Genomic DNA, 17,061 nt, shown 5'->3' with positions numbered 1-17,061 from the left:
CGGTGTTGATTAGGCTCATCATTAATTTTTAGCTTGCTAAAAGTTAGTGATGAACGAAAAGGGCATGAACAATGCACGAGGGGCGCGTGTTTAGACACAATGATTGTTGCTCAAAAGATGATTTTGAGCAAATTTTGCGTGATATCATTGTGTCTAAATGGGCCTTTATCCATTATCTCATTAAGCACTATCACCAGATAGGGGGCAGGAAGGGAAGAATATTTTTCTAATAACCATTAGAGAAGCCATCTGGGCCTGGAAATTTGAGAGGTTTTAACATTTTGATGGCTTCTAGTACTTCAGACCTAGAGATTGGCGTAGAAAGAGAGGCTAATTAGTCAGGTGACAAGCACAAAAGATTAATGTTCTGGAGAAAATGTGAAAATTTCCATCACTTGGGGTTGGTGCGTAGTTGTATCTTCTTTTACATTATTTAAAGAAGAGTAATATGAGGCAAATGCATTAGCAGTTTCTTAGGGATGAGTAATGTTATGCCTGCCTGTAAAAGATATTTAATCCTTTCTTTAGATTTTGGACTTATAGGCATTTTCCAGGGAAAACACTATTGATGACCTGCACTATCATCGGGATAGGTCATCAATAGTTGATTGGCTGGCGTCCATCACTCGGGACCCCGACCGATCAGCTGAATGGGCACATGCTGTCAGCGCCACAAATACATAGAAGCTATAATCCATGTTATGATATTGACCACTGTTACAAAGAAAACTTTCCACATTGTCATGGAGCTTCTGATATTAAGATTTTTTCTTGGCTATCTCTCCTTGGGACCGAATATTATTATGTTGATCTAATTAATTAAATAGAAAGGGTATCCTCTTGGGGGACTTTGGGTGTATATATATATATATGCCTGTGAGAAATTATGGATGTTTGGAGGCTAATCTATGCGCCTATACCATGGGTCATGTAAGGGGATATTACAGTATTATGTGGATATTGTATGGTAGTATACATGCACAGTATGGCATTATTATATAGACCCTGTATGGCAGCATTGTACATGCATAGTATGGAATTAGTATATAGGGAATATATGGCAGTATTATGTGGACATTGTATAGTAGCATTATACATGCACAGTATGGCAATATTATATAAAATTGTATGTGTGTATTATGTGGACAGAGTATGAGTATAGGTAACTTTAAACACAACGTTATCCTAATCTGGTTAGAATAACCAGAAGGTATTTAGGTGCTCAGGCTTACTGCCAGTCAAACGACTTAAATAGCAACAGCAAAGAAGAAACGCCGGCTCCTTAAAAACACTTATTTCCCATAAAATTACAAGTAGTAGGTACCGGGTAACACCATGTCTAACCTCAGACAAGTTACAAAAACACTTCATTCTTGACCACAGCTGTGATAGATATGGTGTTACATGGTAGCTACCATTAGTAATTTTATGTATTTTTTTGAATAAAAGAAGTGATTTTTAAGGAGCCAACTTTTCTCCTTTATAGATATCTTTACATGGGGCAATTACCGACCGAATAATCGCTGGAATCAGCAAATTTAGGCGATAGTTGTTTTGTGTACAAGTGGCCGCTGAAAGAGCACTGAGTGACAAATCTCCCACTTGTCGGAGTCATTTGGTTTTTAGCTCAACTAAAAAGCAAGCAACTGTCTGCCCCGTAAACAGGAGTCACTCAATCATTGAGTGACTGCCTGTTTACTGTGAATAGAGGCGAGCGGTTGGAGCGATCTGCAGCACACTCCACCTCCATCCACAGAGCAACTAAGGCTCCTGTGTAAAAGTAGTCCTCCCATGTAAAATGACTTTATGGCACTATTATATAGACACTGTATAGCAACATTATACATGCATGGTATGTCATAATTATATAGACACTGTATGGCAGTATTATGTGGATACTGTATGGCAGTATTATACAAGCATGGTATGACAGTATTATATAGACACTGTATGACAGTATTATATAGACTCTGTCAGTATTATGTGGATACTGTGTGGCAGTATTATACAAACATGGTATGACAGTATTATATAGACACTGTATGACAGTATTATATAGACTCTGTCAGTATTATGTGGATACTGTGTGGCAGTATTATACAAACATGGTATGACAGTATTATATAGACACTGTATGACAGTATTATATAGACTCTGTCAGTATTATGTGGATACTGTGTGGCAGTATTATACAAACATGGTATGACAGTATTATATAGACACTGTATGACAGTATTATATAGACTCTGTCAGTATTATGCAGATAATGTATGGCAGTATTATGTAGGCATTTTGTGACAGTGTCTTGTGCGCACTATATTATTCTTTTAATCCAACATAGAAAGCATTACAAAGCAGGTGGAGAAAATTTACAGATAAGAGCTTATTCAGACTGTTCGAGCATAGCTGTGCTTGAACAAGGGAAATCTCTTCCCCTTCGCCCGGCTTTTCAAACTGCGCCAGAATGCAGGAGTTCAAAAAGAACCGTGGGAAGATAGGTGCCACTCGATGTTCCCCGCACGTAGTTTAACTACATGTGGGAAAGATAAGGCAGTTCCTATCTTTTCTCGCTATGCTTCACTCCATCGGCCTAAAGGACACTGCTCTCCTGGTTTTCCTCCTACCTCTCTAACCACTCCTTCAGCGTCTCCTTCTCTGGCTCTCTCTCCTCTCCACTTCCTCTTGCTGTTGGGGTCCCCCAGGGCTCGGTCCTCGGCCCCCTCCTCTTCACTTTCTACACAGCCCCTATTAGACAAACCATCCGCAGATTTGGCCTCCAATACCACCTCTATGCTTATGACACCCAGTTATACACCTCTACCCGTAACATTACAGCACCGTTCCTACAAAACATCACCGACTGTCTGTTTGCTGTCTCTAACACCAAGTCCTCCCTTTTTCTCAGACTTAACCTCTCAAAAACCAACTTTCTCGTCTTTCCACCCTCAACCAGCCTACCTCCCCCAACATCTCCATATCAGTGTGTGGCACCATCATATTCCCCAGATAGCATGCCCTCTGCCTTGGGGTCACACTGGATTCTGACCTGTCTTGTACCACTTACATCCAATCTCTGGCCTGAAACATGCCACCTGCACCTTAGGAATATTGCTAAAATCCGTATGTTTCTCACCATAGACACGCTAAAGACACTCATCACTCTCATCCATTCCCGACTCGACTACTGCAACTCGCTGCTCAGTAGCCTTCCCTGTATCGGACTCTCCAATCCATACTTAATGCGGCAGCTAGACTCATCTTCCAATCCAGCCGCTTCTCAGATGCCTCCGCGCTATGCCAGTCGCTGCATTGGCTGTCCATCCATTATAGAACTAAATTCAAACTCCTCACCCACAAAGCCCTCCATGGTGCCATGCCACTCTATATCGCCTCTCTCCTGTCCATACATCACTCACCTGCGCGCTCTGCTCTGCTAACACATTCAGACTAAACACCCCTCTAGTACGATCCTCACACGCTTGCCTCCAGGACTTTACCAGAGCATCACCGATCCTCTGGAACGCTTTACCCCAAGGCATCCGAACAATCCCCGATGCACAGAACTTCAGACGCATCTTAAACGCACCTCTTCAAAGAAGCATACCAAACCTCCTGATTCTAGTCCCCTCGCTCACCCCCTCCAACATGCCCCCTGTACCTCCAACTGCACACCTGGACTATTGTCTACCAACAGCACCCCACACTCTCCACTTTGCCTACCGTGTACATCTCCCACCCCTGTATCTCCTGCATCACCCTCTCCTGGTTGCGTGTAAGCTCGTTGGTGAGCCCCCCACCCCTACTGTTCACTACTAACTGAGTACTACATGGAACTGTTGTGTGGTCTCTGCTCCCCTGTGTTTAGAATAAGTGGCGCTATACAAATAAAGATTATTATTATTTATATTATTGTCCCAGCTGTACAAGTAACGGGCAAGAATCCCAAAACTGAAAATGAAACCACTGAAATCCTACTGAAATCACTGGTTTAGTTTTATTCCGTTATGCTGTGATTATCGGGGGAGACAAGCACGCTCATCTGAATCCGCCTCAAGCTGCAGTCGTTTACCGTATGTATGGGGTTCCTCTGGCTTCGCACCTGCTGCACTTTCTCCGACCTCCTTTGTAATATCCTGAATTTTGGTCAAAAGGCTGTTTCAATTCCCATTTCCGGTGAGTACTGCAAATAGATTTCTCATTAAGCTATTTTGGATCGCAGCACTGTGGGTTGCAGCTTGTCCCAACTCACATGGATTTTTGCTGTTGCCGCAGTGCAGACCGCTCTACCTGTGAGGACCTAAACGCATGAGCGTGTTCTTGTCGCCTTATACTGCCATGATTATCACGGCCGTATAACAGGACAATAGGAGTTCAGTGTTTTAGTTTTCACCGTGAATACTATGGCCGAGAAATGATAGGACAAGCCCTATGTTCCCTGCAGGTAAGTGATACATTGTGCCGGGAAGAACCAGTGGCACCTGTCTTCCCACGGTTATTTTCAAACTCCTGCGTCCTGAAAAGCCGTTGAAGGAGAAGAAATTTCCCTCGTTCAAGCGCAACTACACTCCGTGCCACCGAACATAGCTGCGCCTACGGAAATGTGTTTTCACATATTGTTCTGCTATTTGGTATTACATGGTAGATTTAGTAGGCACTGGGACATCGGCGGTACTAGGGCAAGTTTTTGGTTGGACTCTCATGTTGACCCCCTACTTCCATATCCCTTTATAACTGGGTTAATTTACCATTCCGATGCCTAGGAAAGTTGTGTGACAAACCCTGTGAAATCCGTGCTAGCGGGCACATTGGTTGTCACCTAGAGCCAGATAAGTAAGAAGGGGCTGAATAGAAGGTTTCGCATCTTGTCAGCAGAGGGCTTGGCATTCTTCTCTGCTGAACATTGTGGCTTCCTGAAAAACCTCAAACAAGTGAAAGTGAAAGTCAATTATTTTAATTAATAGCATATGTTTTTCAAGGTCAGGAAGAAAAAAGAATCATAAACCCTCAAGGGGCACTTAACATCTGCAAAAGAGGAGGGGCCATGAAATACCAAAAATACACAATTCAGGGACGAGCGGGTTCAATATTGTGGATGCAACAGATGTCACGTATCAAGACCAGGACTACAATTACCATCATAGCGGCCACTGCTGATGCCTGCGCTTTACCTACCTTAATGAAGACAAACGTTTGGTACGGTGTTAGCTAGTAGAGTAAAATGTGATTGTTCCCATCAAGAGAAATCACGTAATCTTGTAGATAGGATACCTTTTAATGGCTTTTTTGGTTAGCTATTAAAAGGTATTATATCTACAAGCACGTTCTCTTGCTGGGAACAATCACATTTTACCTACCTTAGAAGCAGATGGTCAGAGGGGCGCCAATAGTCAGTTGTAGTCAAGGTCAAAATTTGGTGCAAGCAGCATGAATCCTTCACCAATGTCGGCCTTACATTAGATGGCCCCATGTGCAGGATATTCTTTTGGCGCCCCACCCATAAGAAAAAAACAATAGTCTGCCTGTATTCTGCTTGTGCAGAAAGTAGCAAGATAGCAGCAAACTCACACCAGAACAGATCATGGAATAAACATAGCACCAGAACCAAGCTGGTAACATAAATACAGCACGAGGACTGAGCTTGGTACATGAATACAGCACCACAGCTAAGCTCAGTACATGAATACAGCAGTACATGAATACAGCACCAGAGCCAAGCTCTGTATATGAATACAACACCAGAGACAAGCTCAGTACATGAATACAGCATCACAGCCAAGCTCAGTACATGAATACAGCACCAGAACCAAACTGTGTACATGAATACAGCACCAGAGCCAAGCTGTGTACATGGATAAAGCACCAGAGCCAAGCTCAGTAAATGAATACAGCACCAGAGCCAATCTGTGTACATGAATACAGCACCAGAGCCAAGCTCAGTACATGAATACTGCAGTACAGGAATACAGCACCAAAGCCAAGCTTGGTACATGAATACAGAGCCAAACTCATAAATGCAGCATGATCCAAGCTCAGTACTAAGGGGGGTGATAATCCCAAAACTACATCTGCTTGTGTTCTCTCTACAAGCTATTGCCCGGAACTGTCTGCAACTACACAGGTCACACGGAGGTAAGGTCAGCCATGTTGATGCTCCCTTCCTGTCAGCTGGTCAGAACATGCCAGCACCTCCATCTAGTCTGCAGCAACTACAAGAAGCTTCCTGTCTGCAGGGGCCGATATTCCTGCAGAACGATTTCTTCATCTAGTGGAATCCACGTCACGAGGAATTACTGTAGATATTAAGACCAAAAGAGCCCAATGTGCTACTAGATGGGGTCTGTAATACGGAGTGTCTATCTATCTATCTATCTATCTATCTATCTATCTATCTATCTATCTATCTATCTATCTATCTATCTATCTATCTATCTATATGTAAGTACTCAGGCTCTACTGTAGACAGACTGCTGCATGAGCCCCATTGCAGGCTGACAGGTATGTATAGGAGTTCTGGGGGAATGGAGGTCACCCACTCTGGGTTGTAGGACCACAATGGTTTCAATATATCACCCAGCTTTCCTATATTCCTGACAGGCAAATCTAAAGATCAGATGATTCAGGTACTCCTCCTGGTTGGGTGGCAACCTCAGTGTGAGCTGTGATAGCGGCCATGTTGTTTGTCACCCAGCTTTCCCAGACAGGATTTACGATTCTGTGGGCTGAAACACGCCAGCGAACAAGTGGGCAGCCATATACAACAGCCTTATTGTAAGAGCTTGTTCACACGGGTGTGTTCATGTTTTAGTATGTGCGTATTTACGTGCCTGAAAATCGCAATCACCTGTGTTTCTTGGGCATTCCTGCGGGTTTTGGGTGAGTAAATGCACTGTGTATTTACACATGCAAAAAAAAAAGGTGAAGGGCCCATTGATTTGCCACGCAAATATGCCATGAATAACTCCTGTGTGTTCCTGCCAGCCCATTTGCTTCAATGCGTAATACTAAAATAGGACACGCTCTATTTCTTTTATCACACGACTGAACATCACGTGAAAAAATGCGCACATATTCACTACATAATACACTGCTCAAATACCCTGGTGTGAATCTGCATATAATACACAACATTACCGAGTAGACTCCAGTCTAATGAACCCACTGCTCTCGTCTGTATTATCATTCTATTACTGTTGCTGTGACGTTTCCGGATTCATAGAATCATAGATTGGTAGAGTTGGAAGGGACCTCCAGGGTTATCTGGTCCAACCCCTGCTCAGTGCAGGATCACTAAATCATCACAGACAGATATTTGTACAGCCTTTGTTTGAACACTTCCATTGGAGAACTCACCACCTCCCGTGGTAACTTGTTCCACTCACTGATTATCCTCAGTGTCTAATATCTAATTTGTCTCCTCTCTTTCAGTTTCATCCCATTGCTCCTAGTCTTTCCTTGTGCAAATGAGAATAGGGCTGATCCCTCTGCACTGCGACAGCCCTTCAGATATTTGTAGACAGCTATTAAGGCTCCTCTCAGCTTATTTTGTTGCAAGCTAAACATTCCCAGATCCTTTAACCGTTCCTCATAGGACATGATTTGCAGACCGTTCACCATCTTGGTAACTCTTCTCTGAACTTCCTCCAGTTTGCCTATGTCTTTTTTAAAGTGGGGTGCCCAGAACTGGACACAGTATTCCAGATGAGGTCTGACTAAAGAAGAGTAGAGGGGGAAAATTACCTCAAATGATCTAGACTCTATGCTTCTCTTAATACATCCCAGAGTTGTGTTTGCCTTTTTGGCTGCTACATCACATGACTCATGTTTAGTCTATGATCTATCAGTATACCCAAGTCTTTTTCACAGATGCTGCTGCTTAGCCCAATTCCTTCCATTCTGTATGTGCTTTTTTAATTTTTCTTGCCCAGATGTAGAACTTTGCATTTCTCCTTGTTAGTCCTAATGACTGGTGGAGACTGACACGGCACTCCACAAAGACCCCATACTCACCTCTCCAGATCCGCCGCGAGAGTCCCGTTCGGCAATCCAGTGTGCATGCGCAATGCAGCACATGACGCGCTGGCGGTGGGCGGTGACACGTATACTTGTGATACTTCCATTGTGCTCACAGCGTAAGTTTCGCAGGACAGCTGTTTTCTATTGACGTCAATGGAAGCTGGCAGTGAGTTTTTATGTGGAAAATAGAACGTGCCGAGATTTCTTTCACGCTGCAGAAATTCGTAGTAGAATTCCGCAGTGTGAACATTGCAAGACAGAAACAGCTGCGGAATAACACTCTTAAATACCATTCTGTTAGTCACTGCCCGCTGTGCAAGCTTTTCTAGATCTTTTTGAATACTCTCCCTCTCTCTTCCCTAGTGTTAGCTATCCCTCCTAGCTTTGTGTCATCGGCAAATTTGATCAGTTTCCCATCAATTCCCTTCTCCAGATCATTTATAAAAATGATGAACAACACTGGGCCTAGGACAGAGCCTTGTGTTACCCCACTTGATACATTCTTCCACTTGGATGTGCAGCCATTTATGACCACTCTGAGTATGATCACTTAGACAGTTGTGAACCCACCTAACAGTTGCCTTGTCAATCCCATATTTGGTCATTCTTTCAATAAGCATAGTATGAGATACTTTGTCAAATGCTTTACTAAGGTCAAGATATACGATATCCACCGCATTTCCCTGATCAACCCAGTCGGTGATACTATCATAGAAGGAAATTAGATTCGTCTGGCATGACTTGTTTGTTACAAACCCATGCTCGCTCTGGTTAATTACTCCATTTTCATCCAAGTACTTGCATACATGCTGTTTAATAATTTGTTCAAAGATCTTTCTTGGTCTAATTTGCGTCAATCAGACTAATAGTGTAGGTGGAAGACTGTTGTAATATACAAGCTATAAAGGACGAATTAGGACCCTCTGCTGCCCACAGCAACCAATCACAGCGCCGCTTTTATTTAGTATCCAGCTCTTTGGAAATGAAAGCTGTGCTCTGATTGGTTGCTAGGAGCAGCACAGGCAGTTTCTCTTTCCCACGGTGTCACAAATCTCACAGTAAGAAAACCATGTGAGTTTTGGACGTTGCTAGACGCACAAAACTCGCACGAAAATAGAATGCATTCTTTGCAATGGGTCTGTTTACATGGGTGGTTTTTCTCTCGCTCTGAGATGGAAAATCGCAGATTGTTCTCATTTCTGTTTCTAGAACAGTACATTCAGATGAGCGTTCTCCTCCGGATTGCAAAGCACACGGATGGGATATCGTTCCCGAGAATGTTGACTCACTGTCGCCTGTATGAATGCACCCTTAGGGCTCAGTCACACGGGTGCCGATCCGCCCGTGTTTCTGCACGATAAGACGGCCGCACCACGTGCAGACGACTGTCTGCATGACCGGCTCCATTGCGGGCCATGTGTTCTTTCTTCCGGCCGGTGTGGAGAGTAATCCGCACCTGTAGTGCAGTGGTCTTATCATGCAGAAGCACGGACGGATTGGCACCTGTGTGACTGAGCCCTTAGATAAGTGGATGTCTGACTGCTAGGACCCCCACTGGTCACTGTACCCTGGTATCCCCTTCAGCAGGGCTCATTCACACGAGGGAATTTGCGCAGCTAACTTACATGTGTAAAAAAAATGCGACTGTTAGAACCAATGGTTTCCTATGGAAACATTCAGATTAAGGAATTTTAGCCACGCAAAAAAATAAACGCATCTAAAAAGACAGGACATCAGCAACTAAAATTCCCTGCTGCACAAAAAAATAGGTCCTGACCTATCTTTAGTGCACAAAGCGCAGAAGCCTCCATAGACTCCTATGGGAGACTGTACGAGCCTGCCAGCAAAGGGAAATGAAGGGATCCCCCAGCAGTGCAGATGCAGGGTGTTGGGGGTCTGTCAACGGAGGCCAAATGCGAATGTTGCCTGAGTCCAAATTAAGAGGAAATATTATATTGAGTACTCATAGGTGAGAACCATAATAAGCCACTACACACAGACAGTCTAGTAAATCAGAATGAGTTCTAGTTTATTTTTGAATGTTTGGTAGTTTTTATGCAAGATGGAAAGAAGGCGTTTCCAAATGTTACCTGATACTTAGTTTCAATCTACTTTGGTGACCAAGTCCACATTCCAACAGATTACAACATGGCTGTAAATCAAAAGCCTTCTAAACAAAAGGTATCAGCAAAACGGTTTGAAGTGAACATCAAACAGTTACATATGATAATAAAGATTGACTCCATACTGTCTGAGTACATTCTTAATTACATTTCTTCCCAAACCAGAATGTAATCTTCAACAATTTGCACATCAAAAGAGGGGGCATTGTTTCTAGTTTACACATAAAAAGTGGTTCAGCCACCTACTTAGTATTCAGTACCTGGTCAAGGGTTCAGACTTGTAAGATAGCTGAATAAAATCTAATTAATCATACATTTAGTATTTTAAAATCAATATTCAAATAAACGCTTGAATATACATTTTTACATATGATTCTATATCCAAATTCTATTAGCAACTTCCGGAATGTTTCACATATTTTTCATTTTCATAATACATAACATTATATAACCAAATAACTAATGTCAGATTTATTACACTGTTTCCTTATCTTTCTAATGTTAGGTTATTAAAAATATGATTGACCCCTATCACAGGGGTTCCCCTGTAGAAGAGATGGAGGGATTCCCCAGCAGTGCAGATTGAGGAGTTCCCCTGTAGGAGAGATGGAGGGATTCCCCATGCAGCGCAGATGGAGGGGTTCATCCGCAGGGGTATGGAGAGAGCAAGAGAACCCCTCCATTCATGCTGAGATGAAGGGAGTCCCGGGCGATGAAGGGAAGGCCCAGCGTAACCTCTTCATCTCTCTCTCCAGCAGCGCATATTTTCAGATCCTCCCGTTGGGCATGAAAAGATTGTGGCTGAAGCTCAGGACTTCAGCGTGGAAAAGTCGTTTGTTCAGATGATTTTTCTGCAGCTAAAGTTGCGATCTTTTTTTTGCGCAGCTAATAGCTGCGTGAATACCGCGCCCATGTTAATGAGCCCTAAGGCTGTATTCACACAGGCAAGAGCGATATCAGGAGAAAGTCATACTGATACGCGCCTGTAAAATTGTGATGTTCACTACAAGTGTGTTGTGATTTGTGAGAAAATCGCATCGCTGAACAAGCGATTTTCATACAAATAAAAATAGTATGTATTTTCTATACAGAAAGGAGCCAACCTTGAAAGGGCTGGGGGTTCTAATATGGGGTTCTAATAAAGAACCAGTGGCTCTAATAAAGGGACTTAGTGTTCTAATAAAGAACCTGAGGCTCTAATAAAGGGGCCGTTCAGCATATACAACGCATGCACATTTTAATTTGACGACAGTAAGAAAAAAAAGAGAAAATATTTCTCAAACTCCAGATGTTTAAGCCCTTTTAGCTCGTGTCAGTCGTCTGCGGTGGCTCGGGGCATGGGAAGCCACTGTTGACAGGAATCAGGCCAAATGCTTCTGTTTCATCTGGACTTGGCGCGCCTTCTAAACTCACTCCGGCCCCTCCACTCATTTTCATACCACATTATTAATTAAAGCATGGACATGTGTTTGTCTTTACTAAGTGAACAAAGGGGGGTGAGTGTCAACCACAGCTTTATTTAGCAAAGGGCAGGAAACAGAAATTTTGAGGCCTTTCTGAGTGCTTCAGTCATATTAGAAATACTAGAGGCCATTAGTCATCATGGATGCCGGCCAAGCTTTTCCTGGCTGCTCACGTCCTTGATGATCAATGACAACTTGTTGTCCAGGCAAAGCTGTCCCCTCCCAACAAGACTGCCAAGCCCTCTAACTATAAGCAGCGCCTGGTCAGTACATCTTGCAGACCTGGTTAGATGTTTAACTCAATATCTGATCATAGCAAGGAACAGTTATTCTCCTTGTGCGTGCTGGACTACAACTCCTTCTTTCACCCATGGTGAGATATACTGGCATTCAGTATATGCCTTGCTCTTTCTATTACTGAGCACCCTGGAAGAGTGACTTGAGTACAATATGTGACCAGACCAGTGTAGAGAGGGGCCATGGATGCGAATGCATTTGTGAAAATATGTACGCCCTCGCGAACGTTTATTTACACAGCCGAATTTTTTGTTACCACGATAAGAGAGACTCTGTCCCCAGAACTGGTGCAAGTTTTCATGTCTGATACTCTCCAAGTAGAGGGCAGCTGGGGATTTGGTGTGACTGCCTGAGTGGGGCAACAACTGAGTGACCAAGTGGACTGTATACTGCTGCCAGCACTAACCCTGCGTCAGGAAGGACTACTGAGAGCTCTGCTACAGAATTTTATGTTGCAGATTCCCAAAGCCTACAACAGAGGGACCACCACAAAGGAGGACATATTTAATAATCTCCCAGATCAGAGACAGTGGAGGGACTTCGAAAGCCTCATCACCCCCACAACGGAACAGAGGTTGTGAGTGAGGACGGGCCTCTATAAAAACCGAATCTGCATACATAGACAACTGGTGTTAGATAGCAAGCAGGCCTGCTAGTCAGGGACAGTACCATACTGTGTTATCCAGTCGAATGTCCACAGTTCTCTTGGCTTGTGTGTAGTAGAGTACTGTCCCATAACTAGAGACAGGCCCAGACTTTAATCATTTTAGGATTTTAGCACAAAGTTTGAACATAAAGTAGCAATTAACTAGGACAGTGCATTGAATATAAGGTACTGTCACCGACACATAAGAGAAGCACTGCTGGCTCACTGAAAAATGTAGTCACAGAAACCACCTTCATAAACACAATGAACCATTGAAGAACCCTTATACTTCTCTACACCAAGCCTGCTGACTGGAATCCCCTTGTCCATATGGGCCTGTCATGCTGCCCAAAAAATACAATTAAAGAAAGGCTGATAAGCTGCACACAAGGCCTAGGAGGATTGAAAAAGATTGTTTAGTGGAAAAGACTTAAATAATAGTGCTAAGAGTCATATTTCAATTAATTAGATCACACATATCTCCTGAAGCAATCTGCAGGAGCCGTGAAGCACCCACTACCATAGTTGCACCCATTTTATAAGAATAAGTATTTGTAGGAGAATTTGGACACTCAACCTACATCTGGTTGAGTGTCCAAATAGTGGCTAAACAATGACGAAATTCTTCATAGTATTCCCACTACTGTTTTGTCTGCCACTCCCTCAGATCAACTGTTTGGACAACTAAATAGTTGGAGCGGCTGGTGCTTGCCGGATAATCAGACAATCCTCTCTACTGGTGGTCTGTCGACGGCATCCTGAGCAGTGTTGACTTGTGTGTCCTCACACATCCACTGGTCCCAACACCTCCTAACAGTCCAGTGTAATAATGCACCCCTCTCAGACTCTGGAAACGGGGTGACATCTCTTCTCTGCGTCATAGAGGCGTCTAGTGGCCAACAAGCTCTACACAAGCGGAAGAAGAGGTCATTACACATAAGGAGCCTCCAAGAGCCTTTATAGGCCAAGGGGGGAGCAACTTTTAGGGCCTCAGGTGACAAGAACGTTCATCTAATCCTACCCACCAAAGTTTATTTCATCTTAATGTATGTACTGAAGAATAGCTCCATAATGATTGAATAAATCTCTGGAGTAGCCCTTTAATTATTTTTTTTAAAGTGCAACTGTGTTTTATAACTTCTGATATATCATAGAGACATGTCAAAAGTTTTAGTTGCTGGGGGAGAAAGTTCAAGCATTGAGCTCCCTTCAGACCACATGACTGATGAACGAGACATCACAGACCTGAGAAGAGGCCGTGGCATTTACTTCAGCACCATGGCCTCTTTAATCAGCTGATCTTTGGGAATCCTGAGCAGTGGACCCCCACTGATCCAATATTAATGACCTATCCTAATGATAGCTCATCAATAGCTTGGTCCCAGAAACCTACTTCAATTGCGAGTCTGTGAGACGTATGCAGCTATATAGGCAGTGTATAGGCACATATTGTGTAGTGTATGGGCACATACTGGTATCAAGCAGTGTATGGGCACATATCGTGCAGTGTATGGGCACATATCGTGCAGTGTATAGACACATACCGGTATCATGCAGTGTATAGGCACATATCATGTAGTGTATGGGCACATATCGTGTAGTGTATAGGTACATATATGCATTGTATAGATATATATCGTTAGGAGTATAGGCACCTATAGTGCTGTCTATAAGCAACTATAGTGTGGTGTATAGGCACATATACTACAGTGAATAGGCGCATATAGTACAGCATATAGGCACAAGTTACGTATAACTGAACTTCAATTCATTTTTGCTTGTTTTTTACCCGTTCTCTGTAAATCACCGTGAATGTACAGCGTGTTCATTAGTATTAATAAGGACCTCGTACGTTTAATATGTCCGCAATCCATATCATCTGCCATGAAGGCCAGACGCGGTGCTATGCATCCTGGGGAATTTGGGAAATACTGATCACATATTTCATATTTTTTTAAAGGGGGCTGTAACTAATAATCTGCTGTAATCCTTCTGTATACAGATTGTCACCCCTGCCCCTCCCGCACAGTAAGCAGGTGTGTGGTCGGAGTTACTGGTTTCTATCTTGTGTCTTTATATTCTTCAGTATCATGTGGGCCGGGGCGGGGGTTATCTTACAGCGTGGGTAATATGTACACCGCCACTGGGACAATATCTCCTGGAAAGTTCTCCAGATTAAAATAACTTAATTTCTTGCAAATGTTTTCACCTCTTCCTTGAATGTGGCTGCAGCATTTGCCAATATGGGGCCAGCAGGGATTTGCGGAAGTGAGTAACCCTTTCCTAACTTCTCCACATCAGCTCATACTGGAAATATTACAGATGTTTGTCTCATTTATCACGCAGGCTGTGGGCACCGTTATATGAGGATTTACATGGAAACTGTCTCCAGGCGGGGAAGCGTGAGAACGAGTAGGCGTACAATCAGGGCTGGCTCTGCAGATGGCACGGTTGGGCTGCATTCACACACGGTGTCTGGGCTGCGGAAATTCTGCTGCACAATTTCTGTTGTGTTTCTGCAGATGGCCGGAGTTAATGAGCTTTGCGGAATTGACTGCGTTTTCTTTCAGAATTTGTTCATGTACTTTAGTTTTTTTTCCGCCGTGGAACGTGTTGTGTTTCCGTGATGTGATGCGGTGGTTCCTGCACGGAGGTCAGACTGGAAAACTGTATTTTCGAACATCAGCAAACAAAGAATTTCAAGCAGATTTAGTGCATTTCTTTAAAATCTATCTGTGGATTTTATGTCACCCATGGATCTCTATAGAGAGAATCCGCACGTACAGTTTCTGCAACATACATAGACATGCTGCAGATTTGTAAGCCGCAGCGTTTCTCAAATGTCATATTTTTTGGATTTTTAAAAAAAAAATTCCCTCCACATGGCTTGTCCAGAATTTCTGCAGCAATTCCGCTAGCTGCAATTTCGCATTGGTTACTGCGTGTGGGAAGGTGGCCTTAGGGACCTTCCAAACGTGCAGAATATTTCTGCAACACACACTTAAGGGCTCCATCACAGGGGGGCGTATTTGCAAGCGGTTTTGTGCGTGGCAGATTTACGTGCGCAATACGCAGAGAATAGTATCTGTTCATTACAATGCTTTCTCATTTCCTTTTTGTGCGTGCAAAAAAACAGGACCTGCTCTGATTTTGTGCGCATCTGCCCACCCAGGGTCCCTATAGAGGTCTATAGGAGGTGTGCAAATGCGTGTGCAATGGGCGCACAGATGCCCAATACTTGGTGCAATTCCCTAAAAAAATAACTCGTTAAGCTAAATAGCCATTTAAATAAACATGCCCTGCGTGCGCAAAAAGTACAGTAAAATACACGCACATAAATGCCTCGTAAATAGTGCAAATATGTTGAGCTGAGGCATGCGCAAAAACAAATATGCCTGCGTGAAGGAGCCCTAAGGATACTGTCATACAGGCCAGAATTATAGCCTGCAGAACACACTCTAATCTGCAGCCGCAGAATTCCACACCAAAATATGCAGGGCTCAGGGTTTTTTCAGATAACCGTATTTCCTGCTTAAAAAAATCTGCCAAAAACCGCCAATAACGCCATTTAGATTAACAATTTTTTTGCCACAAAAAGAAATCTTGCCAGGAAAAATAGCACATACGCAACCATTTTTGGTCGCAGGTTTTATACATGGTGTGAAAAGATGAGTCTTATCCTATCTTTTGCCAAAATATGCCACAAGCTCCCATAGACTTCTATGTAAGCTGGAAAAAAGGGAGGGGGAGGGAGTTACCCTGCGTACAATGTTGGGAAAAGAAGACAACTGTCCCGAATTAAGCATTATTGGTCATTCTAAGGATTTCTGCTGATCGCTGCTCTTTGACGCTTCAGCGTATTTTTTTGCCTATATGCAGCAGCTCTCCGTGTGAATGGCATGAAATACACGCATAAAGATCGCGATTTGATCGTGCCAAATCTTCATTCATGTAACTATACGGCGTGTACGGGGGAACGTAAAAATGCATACGGTCGTGTGAAGGAGGCAGGTTGTTGCATTTTCAATTCCGCATCAAAATCCACAGGTAGTCTGCAGATTTCGGTGCAGAATCTTCTGTGTCTTTAGGTCCGTTTAGCCACTTTGGCAGGCTCTGTTAAAGTGGCACTATAGCTGGCACCTGACAAAGTGGCTGAGTATTATAACTTTTGGGCAGTACAATCCCCCTCCTCTGCCTGCACCATATGGCTGAGCTGTAAGTTAGCAACCCCCTGCCCCTTGGTCTCTTGAATCCAAGCTATGGCATGAGCTACTACTAGCCGTGGCTGGCGGTAGTCGGCAGAGCACAGTGCACCATGCAGATGCCTGAGCAATGCTGACTGCTCCTAGCCTTGGGGACACCTGGGGTTGACATTTGCGGTGCGGCTCCAGTACTCGCTTTAGACTCATCGCTCCAGTGACCTGCTCATAGCTGTAATCAGATAAGCTGATATTTCTGATATCCATCCCTGGAAGGTTCCTATGAATATAACAAACATGACATGATACACAGCAAGAAG

The 17,061-nt window shown here is 43.5% G+C and overlaps 1 protein-coding gene across 3 annotated transcripts in view; it reads left to right on the top strand.

Annotated features, from left to right (window-relative positions):
- The window catches only part of IL5RA (interleukin 5 receptor subunit alpha), a 104,851-nt gene that overhangs the window by 8,464 nt on the left and 79,326 nt on the right, over nt 1-17,061 (top strand). The window contains exon 2 of one of the 3 annotated variants that reach the window (XM_066596952.1): nt 12,355-12,470. The exons of 1 other annotated variant lie outside the window; for it this stretch is intronic. The gene's annotated coding sequence lies outside the window, so the exon portion shown is untranslated. Of the gene's footprint in view, nt 1-4,089; nt 4,174-12,354; nt 12,471-17,061 lie in introns of those variants that run through there. One more of the 3 variants, XM_066596953.1, reaches the window with a different exon arrangement.

This window comes from Eleutherodactylus coqui, chromosome 3 (genome assembly GCF_035609145.1).
Source record: "Eleutherodactylus coqui strain aEleCoq1 chromosome 3, aEleCoq1.hap1, whole genome shotgun sequence".
NCBI classification, from domain to species: Eukaryota; Metazoa; Chordata; class Amphibia; order Anura; family Eleutherodactylidae; genus Eleutherodactylus; species Eleutherodactylus coqui.
Note: the sequence above shows the minus strand (reverse complement) of the source record. Positions and strands in the feature narration are given on the sequence as shown.